A 14,492-nucleotide genomic window follows, 5' to 3' on the forward strand; every position below is an offset into this window, starting at 1 on the left:
TATGAAGGCACAAACAATAGAAAACCCAAGAACCAAAAAAGAACAAATTAAATGAAGTAGCTCTTATAACACACATTTGAGTGCCATTGAAAACTATTGTACAAAGAGATGGGAAATTTTGGCTTGAAGTGTGGAGCTTTGACTATTTCATTAGTTATGGGGGAATTTTGGGAGCTTCTGATTTGGATTCCTGATGATTGGCTGAGTTGGTGGTCGTTGTAATGGGAGTTTGAGGATTTGAGGTCAAATTATGTGCTTTGGAATTTGGTTTAGGATCTAGAGGTTGGTCTCTGTTACTTTTATCCATATTGTGAACCCTGACACATGCAATCAGGCTTCTATTTGTAGATTTCATGGAGAACTTTTATTAAAATTACTGATTTTTGTAGCGTGTAACAACATTTATTTGTTATATTTTTCTTCTAATTCTCTGGAGCAAAAGGATTGGTGCATCATGGAGAAGGTTTTGAATTTGTGCTAACATATTACTTATCATGACTCAAATCGCAATAATTCAATCGATCCGGTCCAAATAACACTAATTTGCATCGATCAAATTATCACAAACATGTACATAATCACATCAAACTATAGAATATTCATAAGTATAGATACTGAGGCATAAACTTACAAGCATATGATGAAGATTTCCTTACAGACCTAAAGAACTAAGAGACTAAATCCTAAGAACCTAATATACTGATCTCTAAAATGTGCTCTATTAGAACTCTGAATAAGTTCTATGGTTTGTGCTCAGTTGTTCGTGGGGCTCTTTAATTACGTCACTTGTCTCTCTTTTTGCTTCCTGATTGGACTTTACATTGCTACTTCGTGTCTTTTGGGCCTTTTTTACGTTACTGATGGTTGATACCAGGCCCAATCCTTATCAAACCTTATATTTTTGTGCCCAACACAAAAGTAATAAAATCTTATTTTCCTCATAAATTGTACAGTGCATGATTTAAAATTGAGGAATGCCCTCAGAATCAAACAAAGGTGAAATTTTTTATAAAGAAGCTTTGAATTGAAATTAGAAAATTAGACAAAGAGGGAAAAGAAATAATTGTGCAGTGTATTATTGTATTGATTGACTATTTTTCCCAATCAATATCTTCACTGTCTCCAAGTGAAAGAAACTTGATTATATAAGAACTTATTCCCCATTTCCACTTACAAAGATGTCCATTATAAATTCATATTTATTCAATTTCATATTTGTTCAAATTTGTATTTTTTTATAAGCTTAGTGATTTTCACAATTTGCTTTGGACGCCACCTGACTACTAAAACATTTGAATTCAGCTTCCTTAAAAAAAAAAAATTGGCAAAGTATGTCATTCCGTTAAGTAGATGGGTTAAGATGAAAAACTTAAAAACATTAAGGTGACAAATAGGAATAGCATTAAAGTAAAGTATGAAATCTTAAAACCATGAGGGATTAGGGTTTTAGCTGACTTTACAATCACTAGTGACTATAAAATATAAATACCAAACTTTTCAGCCACATAGCCTCCAAGGCCCCTGATATGCTGTAGTCCAAAAGAGCTAGGCTTTCTAACGTTGGTATTTCTCTTTCAATTTTCAAGTAAAATGATTTGTAGAGTAAATTCTTTTGCTATGATTATTAAAGCTCTTCGAAGTAAATAATATTTACAATTTTGCATTAATACATACATACATATATATATATATATATGTTAAGATTTATAAGAGTAACTCCATCATAGATAATTTTAAAAACCTACCAATCAATTTAATTATAATATATTAATATGAATTGATTTTTTACAAGGACAAGGCAGCACAATCAAGAACTACTGCAAACTGTAATCAAGAATTTGCTGCGGATATATCATAAGCGGATTTTGCTAACTATATTCCAAACTACAAGGCTTTGATACTCTCGTTCAAAAAAAATGGCTTTGATACTCTCGGCACCCAAGTTGAGAGTGAACAGTGAAAATTCAAGAATGAAGAAATGGCCCATAAGGCCTGGCCTAGAAAGAAGTTCAAGTTTTAAATTCCCTGAGATATCCAGTATTGCCTGCCAACAACAATTATAGTTAACCATCTTACTACAAAAAAAAAAAAAAAAAAAAAAAAAAAAAAAAAAAAAAAAAAAAAACCTCAAAGCTTAAGGCATGCTAAACGTTTAAGAACCTAGACCAATCCCAAGTCCTTTACCCCAATCCTTTGACATGAACTAGAAATCTGAATTCCATCAGGGGTCAGATCATTCCACAAACCAATGTTATTCTCTGAAGAGTGCTATTTATTCTATGAAATTAAGACGATCATGTTGTCCTTTGATCTATGTACGAAATTCATATATGGAAATGTCACTAACAAGTTATTGAGGTATTGTACACCCGAGAGATCACTCGAAATCCATTAGCACGAAGAGGATCTTGTTCTGCATTCTTGTAGTATTTACATGTGACCACAGGCTATGTTAAAGAAATTTACCCAATTGGTCAGTTTTAAAAATTCAGTAAAAAGCTTAATAAATTTTTCTCAAACAGACATTAAGTCTTACAAACTGATTAAGATCTTTGATAGAAGAAACCAAAGAGAATTCAACTCATAAAATTATATGTTTTAAATTGCATTCCTGGATATGTCAATGAATTCAAATGTTAAAAGCAGTCAAATTTTCTTTGCAGCACCTGCCTTTAGTTTCGTTCTTTATCCAATACTTCAGGAGAGGGAGGAGGGTTGGTTTCGGACTATGCAATCCCATTGATCCCATAATGGTTTTGCATGATTTGGAAACTCTTAGGATCCCTTTTATTAAATATAAAAAGAATGAGGTAGACCTCAGAGGCATTCTCCTCCATGCCTGTTAAAGAGTTCAAACCAACCCTTGAATAGCATTTACCATTTAGTAACCCCTGGAGTCCTAGTTATTCTAATTCAATTTATAACCCCTGGAGTCCTAGTGATGATTTAGTTAATGTTTGGTGTCTTTTCCTCCCTTTTAAAAAAGAAATATTTGATGTTCTTAATTTGCAAGATCTTGGAGATGATACTAGGTTCAGAGAATTCTACAATTAATCTGGTTTTCATTCAATACAAGTATACAATAAAAAGGAGGATGGTTCACTGGAACCCTTAAAACAGAAGAATGTAGACACTGGGCTTGGCCTAGAGCATGAGGCAAGTACCCCTTAGAAGGTATTCATTGGCTTGTCTCATCAAAGAAATAATGCATTATACATACTTTCTTAACATGTCAATGCAATTACTGCCTCGGTGGGAGAACCAATTTCAACATAGCTAGTTCCCAGCATTGCACATGCCTGTAGCAAGACGAGCATCATGTTGTATGCTTCAAAACTTCCATTAATGTTAAATCATGTTTCTTGTGCAGGTTTTAAGCAGTTACAAGAATGACTTGATTTATCCCATTATAGAGAATACCTTAGGATTGACAAATGTGTTGTATGCACTTGCTAATGGATCATAAAAAGAACCTTTAAAAGCATGCCATTTTTTAAGTAACTAATAGTGCACTACTTTTGAAATTTGGGAGGCCAATGTCACTTGAGGCAAACTTCAGGAATCAAGAATGCATTTTAGCTAAAAATTAAAAACATGATGCTATTACCATGGGACACAAAACCTGTACAACACATCACATGCTTTAAGACTAACATAATGAGAGCTTATCCATTTCCCAAAACAGTGGTTCGATTCATCATACGTAAAATTCACACTTGCTTAGGTAATAAAATTATTGATTCAAGGGTGCCCTAAAACATGGAAGAAAACTCTATCTGGGGGGAAAATTAGGTGAACAAATATTTATCCACAAACAATCCAATATGGCTTCAAAATGTAAATGCTGAAATAGTACTTGCCAAAAATTTAAAAAAAACCCCTACAATCGTAATTAAACTAATAGATAAAGATAGTTTCGAATTCATTTCAATGTACCTTTATGTTTCTTGATATCCATAATGATTTTAAATGAGGCAAGAATTTCAATCCTTTCATTAGCAAAAGTGAAGTGTCCATCCCACATACTTGTAAACAAGAACACTCATCCTTGTAAACAAAAAACGTTTGAAAAAAATACTACATGAATCAAATGTAAGAAAAATAAATTATAATGATATTTAAACACATACCAGGATAATCACACCTAGAGAGTACGAGTGCCCTGATTGGGTCTGCACACTCGAGTCCAATATGCATGGACACATCGTGCAGCCGTGGACGCAATTGCACACGCGCCCGTGACGATTTTTTTTTTTCTTTTTCTGATTCAGGCTAATATGGTCAAATTCACTCCGAAACGAGCCAAAATAGGGCCCGAATAGGTCTGATATGGGCCGAAATAAGTGTTTAGAAAAAAAGATAAAAATTTTTGTTAAAACACACCATTTTGACATCCTAGTTTAACGAAAAAACCCTAAACTCATCTCAAATCCTAAATTTTGTCACTTTATTATCTACTATTGCTCTTAAATTGATATGTGTTTACCATTATATGAAAAAAATATGTTTAGCAATATATAGAAAATATAAATAAAAATATATTTAATAATTTATTAATAAACGTACCCACAACCGAACCCGAATCCACACCCGTACTTCTGAGAATCAAATAGCTCATGCCATAAAAAAATAACATTTCAATTAATCTAATGTGTCAACTGTGGTAATTAGTTCATAATTATTATAAGAAACTTAAACTACAATCATTACAAGGTGTCAAAGAAGTAAATAAGTACAAATTGTAAACAATTAATCATTAAAATCTTTTTTTAACACACATGTGAAGAGGGAAGAAGGTCTTAAAGAAACTGATAGTGGGGATTTTATTAAAAAATAACTATAATACCCAATCTATATTATTAGTTAGGCAACGTTTCAAACATATTTGGTTTCTAACAATTCGAGTTCTCTGCACTCGATTTTGCCCAGTGAATTTGCACTTGGAAATCAAGTGTTTGACACTCGATTTCCATACTCACTTGGAAATCGAGTGTCTCACACTCGATTTTCTCAGAGCAAAATCGAGTCATTTGGACTCGATTTGTTAGAAATGAAATTTGTTTCAAACCTTGCCTAACTAATAATATAGTTTGGGTTTTATAGTATTTTTTAATAAAATCCTGACAGTGGTGTATGTCTAAAAAAGCCTAACTTTTGGATATATAGCACAAGCTTTAAACCTATAAACCTTAAGTGCAAAGTCAAGGTGAATCAACAACAATAAAGATTCAATATTCAGTAATTAATAGAGTAGAAACACTATCCATTTGGGTTAGACAGAACTACAATCACTAAACCAAATTAGAACAAACTATATCAATGGTATCAAATGACATGAACAATTCACCATAACTTGAAAATGAACAAGATCTCACTATTGTGTCTAGTTTTGAAAGTTAACACTTTGATGGGATTAGGGTTGTAACTGTAGAGAAAGAAGAAGAGGCAATACATGTATGTGATTGGTTTGGGCAAAACCATGCCAAATTTCATACACGTACTAAATCAAATTGAAACTCAAGATATACTTTTGATTAGCCGGCAAAGCTTTGGCTTATGATATTTTTGAAATCAAACTTTCTTATAGCTTCAAGTAGAGTTGAACACCAACATAGAAAATTTAAATGGCCACAATTTCTGTGGGTAAAATAATATATATTTTAGGATTAGAATCTAGAAAGCCCGGGTGCGCCGATTGGGTTGGCGCACCTGAGTTCGATACGCATGGACGCACTGTGCGACCGTGAATGCGACTGCACGCCCGTCCATGACAATTTTTATTTTTATTTTTTTGTTTTCCAATTTAGCTCAATACAATTTGATTCAGGCCGGTTCGGTCCAAAACAGGCTTTTTATGATAAGAATAGAGAATTTTCACTACACCTCTGAAAACCTTTCAATAAAAATGTTTGAAGTGCAGCACCTTCCACATTGTAGGATCAAACTCCCACGTAATGAATTCTACTGGCACTAAAGAAACATTCAAAAAAAGTAATTTTTAATACAAATTAGTGAAATTACTAAAAAAAGTAACAAATTACAAATCACTACAAGAAAAACCCTTATTGCAACGAAATTTTTTGTTGCAATTAACTTTAAATTGTTGTAATAAACCTCTATTGCAACGGAAAAAATTCTATTTCTCATTGTTGCGATAAAATTTGTGGCAATAGACTATTGCAACAAAAATTTCGTTGCAATAGAGTTTGGTTGCAATAAAATATTTTTATTATTATTAAAAATACTTTATTAGAACAAAAAATATTATTACTACAATTTGTTGCAACAAACATGAATCGTGCTTTTTATGATAAGAATAGAGAATCTTCCCTACACTTCTGAAAACCTTTCGATAAAAATGTCCAAAGTGCAATACCTTCACCATTGTAGGATCAAACTCCCATGTAATGAATTCTACCGGTACTAAAGAAACATTCAAAAAAAAAAAATTTTTGATACAAATTAGTGAAATTACTAATAAAGTATCAAATTACAAATCACTACAAGAAAAAACCCTTATTGCAACGAAATTTTTTGTTGCAATTAACTTCAAATTGTTGCAATAAACCTCTATTGCAATGGAAAAAATTATGTTTCCCATTGTTGCGATAAAGTCTATGGCAATAGACTATTACAACAAAAATTTTGTTGCAATAGACTATTTTTTATAAATACTTTAACAATAATAATATTTTTATTATTATTAAAAATACTTTATTACAACAAAAAAATTGTTACTACAATTTGTTGCAACAAACCCAAATCGTGCTTTTTATGATAAGAATACAAAATCTTCCCTAAACCTCTAAAAAACTTTCAATAAAAATATCTAAAGTGAAACACCTTCCCTGTTGTAGGATCAAACTCCCACATAATGAATTCTACCGGAACTAAAGAAACATTGAAAAAAAGTAATTTTTGATACAAATTAGTGAAATTATTGATAAAGTACCAAATTACAAATCACTACAAGAAAAAAAAATCCTTATTGCAACGAAATTTTTTGTTACAATTAACTTCGAATCTATTGCAATGGAAAAAATTTTGTTTCCCATGATAAAGTCTATGGCAATAGACTATTGCAATAAAAATTTTATTGTAATAGGCTATTGCAATAGTCTATTGTAATAGGCTATTGCAAACTGTGGCAATAGTCTATTGCAATAGTCTGTGGCAATAATAAAGTATCGTAATAACGCATCTTTCTTTCTAACTTTTTTCTTCATTTCAAGAAGGCTTTGAGTATACCCTAAAGACAACAAAAGTCCACTATTTTCCTTGTAATATAAATCTTTGTTGCAGTCCTCAAAATTCTTCAATGCATGAATAAAGTTGAATTTATGCTTATTACTATATAGAGCCGGGTTGAAATATTGGAACATGAAGTTGTGTTTCAAAACCTATTGGTGGAGATACATTTCTAAAAAAATTAGTTTGAGAAAAGGCGAACAAGATTCTTCATAATCATTTGGGAAGCACTTCTTGACCACCAAGGCCAATAGCCAGCAAAAGTGTCTAATATCTATTTTCTTCTCCTCGGCAAAATTAGAAAACCTACTCACCCCATCATACAGATGGCAGACATCTAGATTTTGAGACACCATCATTCGGCCGATAACATTGTCGCAGAACTGGCGGTTCTTGTGATACGAGTACAGAATCTTCCCAATACGTCGGAATATCTTACGGTTAAAAAAATCCAAAGTGAAGCACCTTCCCATTCGTGGGATCGAACTCCCATGTAATGCAACCTATTGGTGCTTTGTCCAAGAAATCAACGATTATCTAAAAACATATTAGAAAATCAATATAAACATAAAAAAATAAAATAAAAAGCCATATCAAAATAAAATGACAGAGAGACAAAATATTAAAAATCTTACCCATGCAGAAAGTCCTGAAAATTAAGGGATTTAATCTGTTCATTGCATGTGGCTTCTTGTTCTTGAATGCATCCAGCTCCGACAATTTCAGAACAATGTCCAGCTCTTCGGGATGACTAGCAACATCTATTCTTCTCTCCCTGAAGGTGCTCATCTTTGTTGATGTGGGTTTAGTTTTCTCAAATTTTTTGGAGTTTGGACTGGGAGAGATGAGAGATTAGAGAACTCTGATATGTTTAATTGGTATTTTTATACTATTCAGCAAAAAAGTGGTATTTGTAGGGCCAAGCCAATTAGAAAAAAAAAAAAAAAAAAGACACGTGGCCTCCTATGTATAGTCTATTGCAAAAATTCTGTTGCAATAGACTATTTTTAAAAAATACTTTAACAATAATAATATTTTTATTCTTATTAAAAATACTTTATTACAACAAAAAATATTCTTACTACAATTTGTTGCAACAAACCCGAATCGTGCTTTTTATGATAAGAATAGAAAATCTTCCCTATACCTCTAAAAACCTTTCGATAAAATGTCCAAAGTGAAGCACTTTCCCCGTTGTAGGATCAAATTGCCACATAATGAATTCTAACAATACTAAAGAAACATTGACAAAAAAGTAATTTTGATACAAATTAGTGAAATTACTAATAAAGTACCAAATTACAAATTACTACAAGGAAAAAAAACACTTATTGCAACGAAATTTTTTTGTTGCAATTAACTTCAAATCTATTGCAATGGAAAAACTTTTGTTTCCCACGATAAAGTCTATGGCAATAGACTAATGCAATAAAATTTTTGTTGTAATAGAGTTTGGTTGCGATAAAATATTTTTATTATTATTAAAAATACTTTATTACAACAAAAAATATTGTTGCTACAATTTGTTGCAACAAATTTTTGTTGCAATAGGTTACCATAACAGAAATTTTTTAATACTGCATTTGGGGATTTTGTTGCAATAAACCTCTATTGCAACGAAAAAAATTATGTTTCCCACTATTGCAATAAAGTCTGTGGAAATATACTGTTGCAACAAAAATTTTGTTGCGATACAGTTTTGTTGCAATAAAATATTTTTATTATTATTAAAAATACTTTATTGCAACAAAAAATATTGTTGCGATAGGTTACCGCAACATTCTTGAGAGCATGAATGATAATCTTTGTACAAAATTAAGCAGCAAATAATCTTTGTACGTAAATCAAGATTCAAAAGACATGAATAGCTTTATAGAACACTAATAACCTTCCCCAAATATACCTCATTTTTAACAAAAAAAACCAAAATTTTCCCAACCTTTTGTTGGCTATCAATCAATCAAACTTTTAATGACCCAAAATAAAAATAAGAGCAATAATAAAGTATCATAATCACCTTTCTTTTTGACTTTTTTCTTCATTTCAAGAAGGCTTTGAGTATACCCTAAAGACAATAGAAGTCCACTATTTTCCTTGTAATATAAATCTTTGTTGCGGTCTGCAAAATTCTTCAATGCATGAATAAAGTAGAATTTATGCTTATTACTATATAGAGCCGGGTTGAAATATTGGAACATGAAGTTGTGTTTTAGAACCTCTTGGTGGAGATACATTTCAGAAAAATTAGTTTGAAAAAAGGCAAACAAGATTCTTCATAATCATTTGGGAAGCACTTCTTGACCACCAAGGCCAGTAGCCAGTGAAAGTATCTGATATTTGTTTTCTTCTCCTCGGCGAAATCAGAAAACCTACTCACCCATCATATGGATGGCAGACATCTAGATTTTGAGACACCATCATTTGGCCGATAACATTGCCGCAAGACTGGCGGTTCTTGTGATACGAGTACAGAATGTTCCCAATATGTTGGAATATCTTATGGTAAAAAAATCCATAGTGAAGCACCTTCCTAGTCGTGGGATTGAACTCCCATGTAATGCAACCTATCGGTGCTTTGTCCAAGAAATCAACAATCGTCAAAAAACATATTAGAAAATCAATATAAACATAAAAAAATAAAATAAAATAAAAGCCATATCAAAATAAAATGACAGAGAAACAAAATATTAAAAATCTTACCCATGCAGCCTCTCGAGAAAGTCCTGAAATTAAGGGATTTAATCTATTCATTGCACGTGGCTTCTGGTTCTTGAATGCATCCTGCTCCAACAATTTCGGAACAATGTCCAGCTCTTCGGGATGACTAGCAGCATCTATTCTTCTCTCCCTGAAGGTGCTCATCTCTGTTGATGTGGGTTTAGTCTTCTCAAATTTTTTGGAGTTTGGACTAAGAGAGATGAGAGATTAGAGAACTCTGTTATGTTTAACTGGTATTTTTATACTATTCAGCAAAAAAGTGGTATTTGTAGGGCCTAGCCAGTTAGACAAAAAAAGAAAAAAAGAAAAGAAAAAAGGACACATGGCCTCCTCTGTATAGTCTATTGCAAAAATTTCATCGCAATAGACTATTTTTTAAAAATACTTTAACAATAATAATATTTTTATTGTTATTAAAAATACTATATTACAACAAAAAATATTGTTACTACAATTTGTTGCAACAAACCCGAATTGTGCTTTTTATGACAAGAATAAAAAATCTTCCCTATACCTCTAAAAACCTTTTGATAAAAATGTCCAAAGTGAAGCACCTTCCCCATCGTAGGATCAAACTCCCACGTAATGAATTCTACCAGTACTAAAGAAACATTGAAAAAAAAGTAATTTTTGATACAAATTAGTGAAATTACTAATAAAGTACCAAATTACAAATCACTACAAGAAAAAAACCCTTATTGCAACGAAATTTTTTTTGTTGCAATTAACTTCAAATCTATTGCAACAGAAAAAATTTTGTTTCCCCCGATAAAGTCTGTGGCAATAGATTATTGCAATAAAATTTTTGTTATAATAGAGTTTGGTTGCAATAAAATATTTTTATTATTATTAAAAATACTTTATTACAACAAAAAATATTGTTGCTACAATTTGTTGCAACAAAATTTTTGTTGCAATAGGTTACCGTAACAGAAAATTTTTAATATTGCATTTGGGGGTTTTGTTGCAATAAACTTTAAATTGTTGCAATAAACCTCTATTGCAATGAAAAAAATTATGTTTCCCACTATTGCGATAAAGTCTGTGGCAATAGGTTGTTGCAACAAAAATTTCGTTGCAATAGAGTTTTGTTGCAATAAAATAATTTTATTATTATTAAAAATACTTTATTACAACAAAAAATAATGTTGCGGTAACTTATTGCAACAATATTTTTTGTTGGAATATCTTATGGTAAAAAAATCCATAGTGAAGCACCTTCCTAGTCGTGGGATTGAACTCCCATGTAATGCAAACTATCGGTGCTTTGTCCAAGAAATCAACAATCGTCAAAAAACATATTAGAAAATCAATATAAACATAAAAAAAAAAAAAAAAAAAAGCCATATCAAAATAAAATGACAGAGAAACAAAAAATTAAAAATCTTACTTATGCAACCTCTTAAGAAAGTCCTGAAATTAAGAGATTTAATCTGTTCATTGCACGTGGTTTTTGGTTCTTGAATGCATCCTGCTCCAACAATTTCGGAACAATGTCCAGCTCTTCGAGATGACTAGCAACATCTATTCTTCTCTCTCTGAAGGTGCTTATCTCTGTTGATGCGGGTTTAGTCTTCTCAAATTTGTTGGAGTTTGGAATGAGAGAGATGAGAGATTTGAGAACTCTGATATGTTTAACTAGCATTTTTATACTATTCAGCAAAAAAGTGGTATTTGTAGGGCCAAGCCAGTTAGACAAAAAAAAAAAAAGGACACGTGGCCTCCTCCGTATAGTCTATTGCAAAAATTTCGTTGCAATAGACTATTTTTTTAAAATACTTTAACAATAATAATATTTTATTATTATTAAAAATACTTTATTACAACAAAAAATATTGTTGATACAATTTGTTGCAACAAATTTTTTGTTGCAATAGGTTACCATAACAGATTTTAATATTGCATTTGGGGGGTTTTGTTGCAATAAATTTCAAATTGTTGCAATAAACCTCTATTGCAATGAAAAAAATTATGTTTCCCACTATTGCGCTAAAGTCTGTGGCAATAGGCTGTTGCAACAAAATTTTCGTTGCAATAGAGTTTTGTTGCAATAAAATAATTTTATTATTATTAAAAATACTTTATTGCAACAAAAAATATTGTTGCAATAAGTTACCACAACATTCTTGAGAGTGTGAATGATAATCTTTGTACAAAATTAAGCAGCAAATAATCTTTGTACTTAAATTGAGATTCAAAAGACATGAATAGTTCTACAAAACACCAATAATCTTCCTCATATATACCTAATTTTTAACAAACAAACCAAAATGTCCCCAACCTTTTGTTGGCTATCAATCAATCAAACCTTTAATGACCCAAAATAAAAATAAGAGCAATAATAAAGTATCGTAATAATGCACCTTTCTTTCTGACTTTTTTTCTTCATTTCAAGAAGGCTTTGAGTATACCCTAACAACAACAAAAGACCATGACAAAAAAAAAATAAATAAATAAATGTGAAATTGAACAATTAATGCAAACAACAATAAAAATTGTTAAGACGCAGAAGAAAAAAAAAACTTTAATTCTCAAAATAATGAAAGTTATAAACCTTGACCTCATTCTACAAAACTATTAGTTTTTTCTTTGGGAAAATATAAAATTGTCAGTTGAGAATACTAAAACTAAACAAGTAAAGCAAACTAATTTATTAGTTTAAAAATAATAATAGACTCTATCCCCTTCATAAGTACTTTATTTATTTTAATTCATTATTCCACAATTCACCTTATTTTTAATTTCTTATTTTTTCACATCACAATTAAACACTATTAGTTTATTTATTATTTTCTCTCTATGTCTCTTCTGATTCTTTTCACCTGAATTAACCTAATAACATCAAGTCATCAACCCATGTATTGGAATTCTACAAATCACCATTGCTCCAATGCCACTAACGATCCCAGCACCATGCAGCCCTAGGTTTGGCATTTAAAGAACTTTATTGGTTGCGAGACTTTGTGATTAGGAGTACAGATTGGAATTGGGGGATTCGATTGTGAGGGCTTTGCTAAATGGTTGTTGGTCTCTATCTCACCTTCTTTAATTGATATTGTTGTTATTTGTGTTGAGATAGTTGCTCGTATTTTAAAATTTGGTTCAAATATTTTATTGTATCGTTAGTTATTGTAAGACTATTGATTTCAAAATTAGGTAAAGTGCAATCTATTGAACCATGACTAGCTAGGCAATGTAAAAAATTTTGTTATGTGTACAATATTTTCATAACAAATTTTTAGGTAATAAGTGATAATGAAAGGCAAAAAAAGTAATTTTAGTATTAGACCAAGATTAGAATCATTAATAACTTGTCATCTAGGATTTATTGTGAAAAAGTTATGTAGGCAACATTAATCTTTAAATTTTGTTGGATACAATACCAATGATGCATATTTCTAGGAAGGGGTGAAAGACAAATGGATTTATTTTAATATAAATGCAAGAAATCATTTATTGGTTCCACACATTTGGTAAAAAAAAAAAAAAATCCTTCAAGAAATAATTTAAGTTTAGCCAAACCACAAAAGATAGATATGATAAAGACATTTAGAAGGGAACAAAATAAAAAATGGATTCGAAATAAAAATATTCATAATAGCATCCAAAATTGTTATCAATCCAGATATTCCAATGAACTTGTATTCATCTACTACTCAATGAACCTAGAGTTTTCATTTAGTGATTACTTGCATTTGAGACATGTTAAAGATGAGAATTTATCGAATTGTTTCATGTTCTTTGGGTTTCAATAGGTTTGAAATCTGAATATACTATTTTTTTTTTCTTCAGGATTTTAATGCTTGTTTCTATAGTGCAATTTTGCTGATTTCAAATGTTGTGGGAAAATTGGGTACTGAAGTATGTTGAATAACTTACTCATATCTTTCTTCTCCAACAAAAAAAAAGAAGAAGTTATTTGTATCTTTTGTTGTAACATTTTTGCAATGAATGAGAGATAAAAAAAAGGGTTTGGGATGGGATAGGTTTGAATTTTCAAAGTGAGACAACCACATTTGGGCAACGGAAGAGAAATAGAGGGCAGGGGTTCAAGAGAGAGAGAGAGAGAAATGATTAAGATTACTTTGTTAATCTAGAGAGTACACTGCCCTAGACAATCACAGACACAAGCTATACGCCTATACCTATGTTCTCAATATAGCTGTGAATAGTATTTACCCTTATGTTTTGGTAACTATTTTTTCATTTATTTTCTGTTTTCAAAAATAATTTTATATTTTATAGACTAAAAAACTTCTTTGGCAAGTCAAAATTAATAGAAAACAAAAATTGTTCTTAAAATTCAATTTGTGAAAGAAATTGAAAACCAGCAAAAGAGTGTTTTCAGTTTCTAGTTTTTAAATTAATGAGAACATGAGTTTGATTTAATAAATCTATCTCATTTAATGAGTTAGCACCAAAATTTGAATCCTAATAACAACATATTTTAGTATTTTCTATTTTTTTCTTCAATTTTTTTTTTAATTTCAACTAACCAAACAAGTTTTTGATTTTGATTTTTTTTT

This window comes from Quercus lobata, chromosome 11 (assembly GCF_001633185.2).
Source record: "Quercus lobata isolate SW786 chromosome 11, ValleyOak3.0 Primary Assembly, whole genome shotgun sequence".
Classification (NCBI taxonomy): domain Eukaryota; kingdom Viridiplantae; phylum Streptophyta; class Magnoliopsida; order Fagales; family Fagaceae; genus Quercus; species Quercus lobata.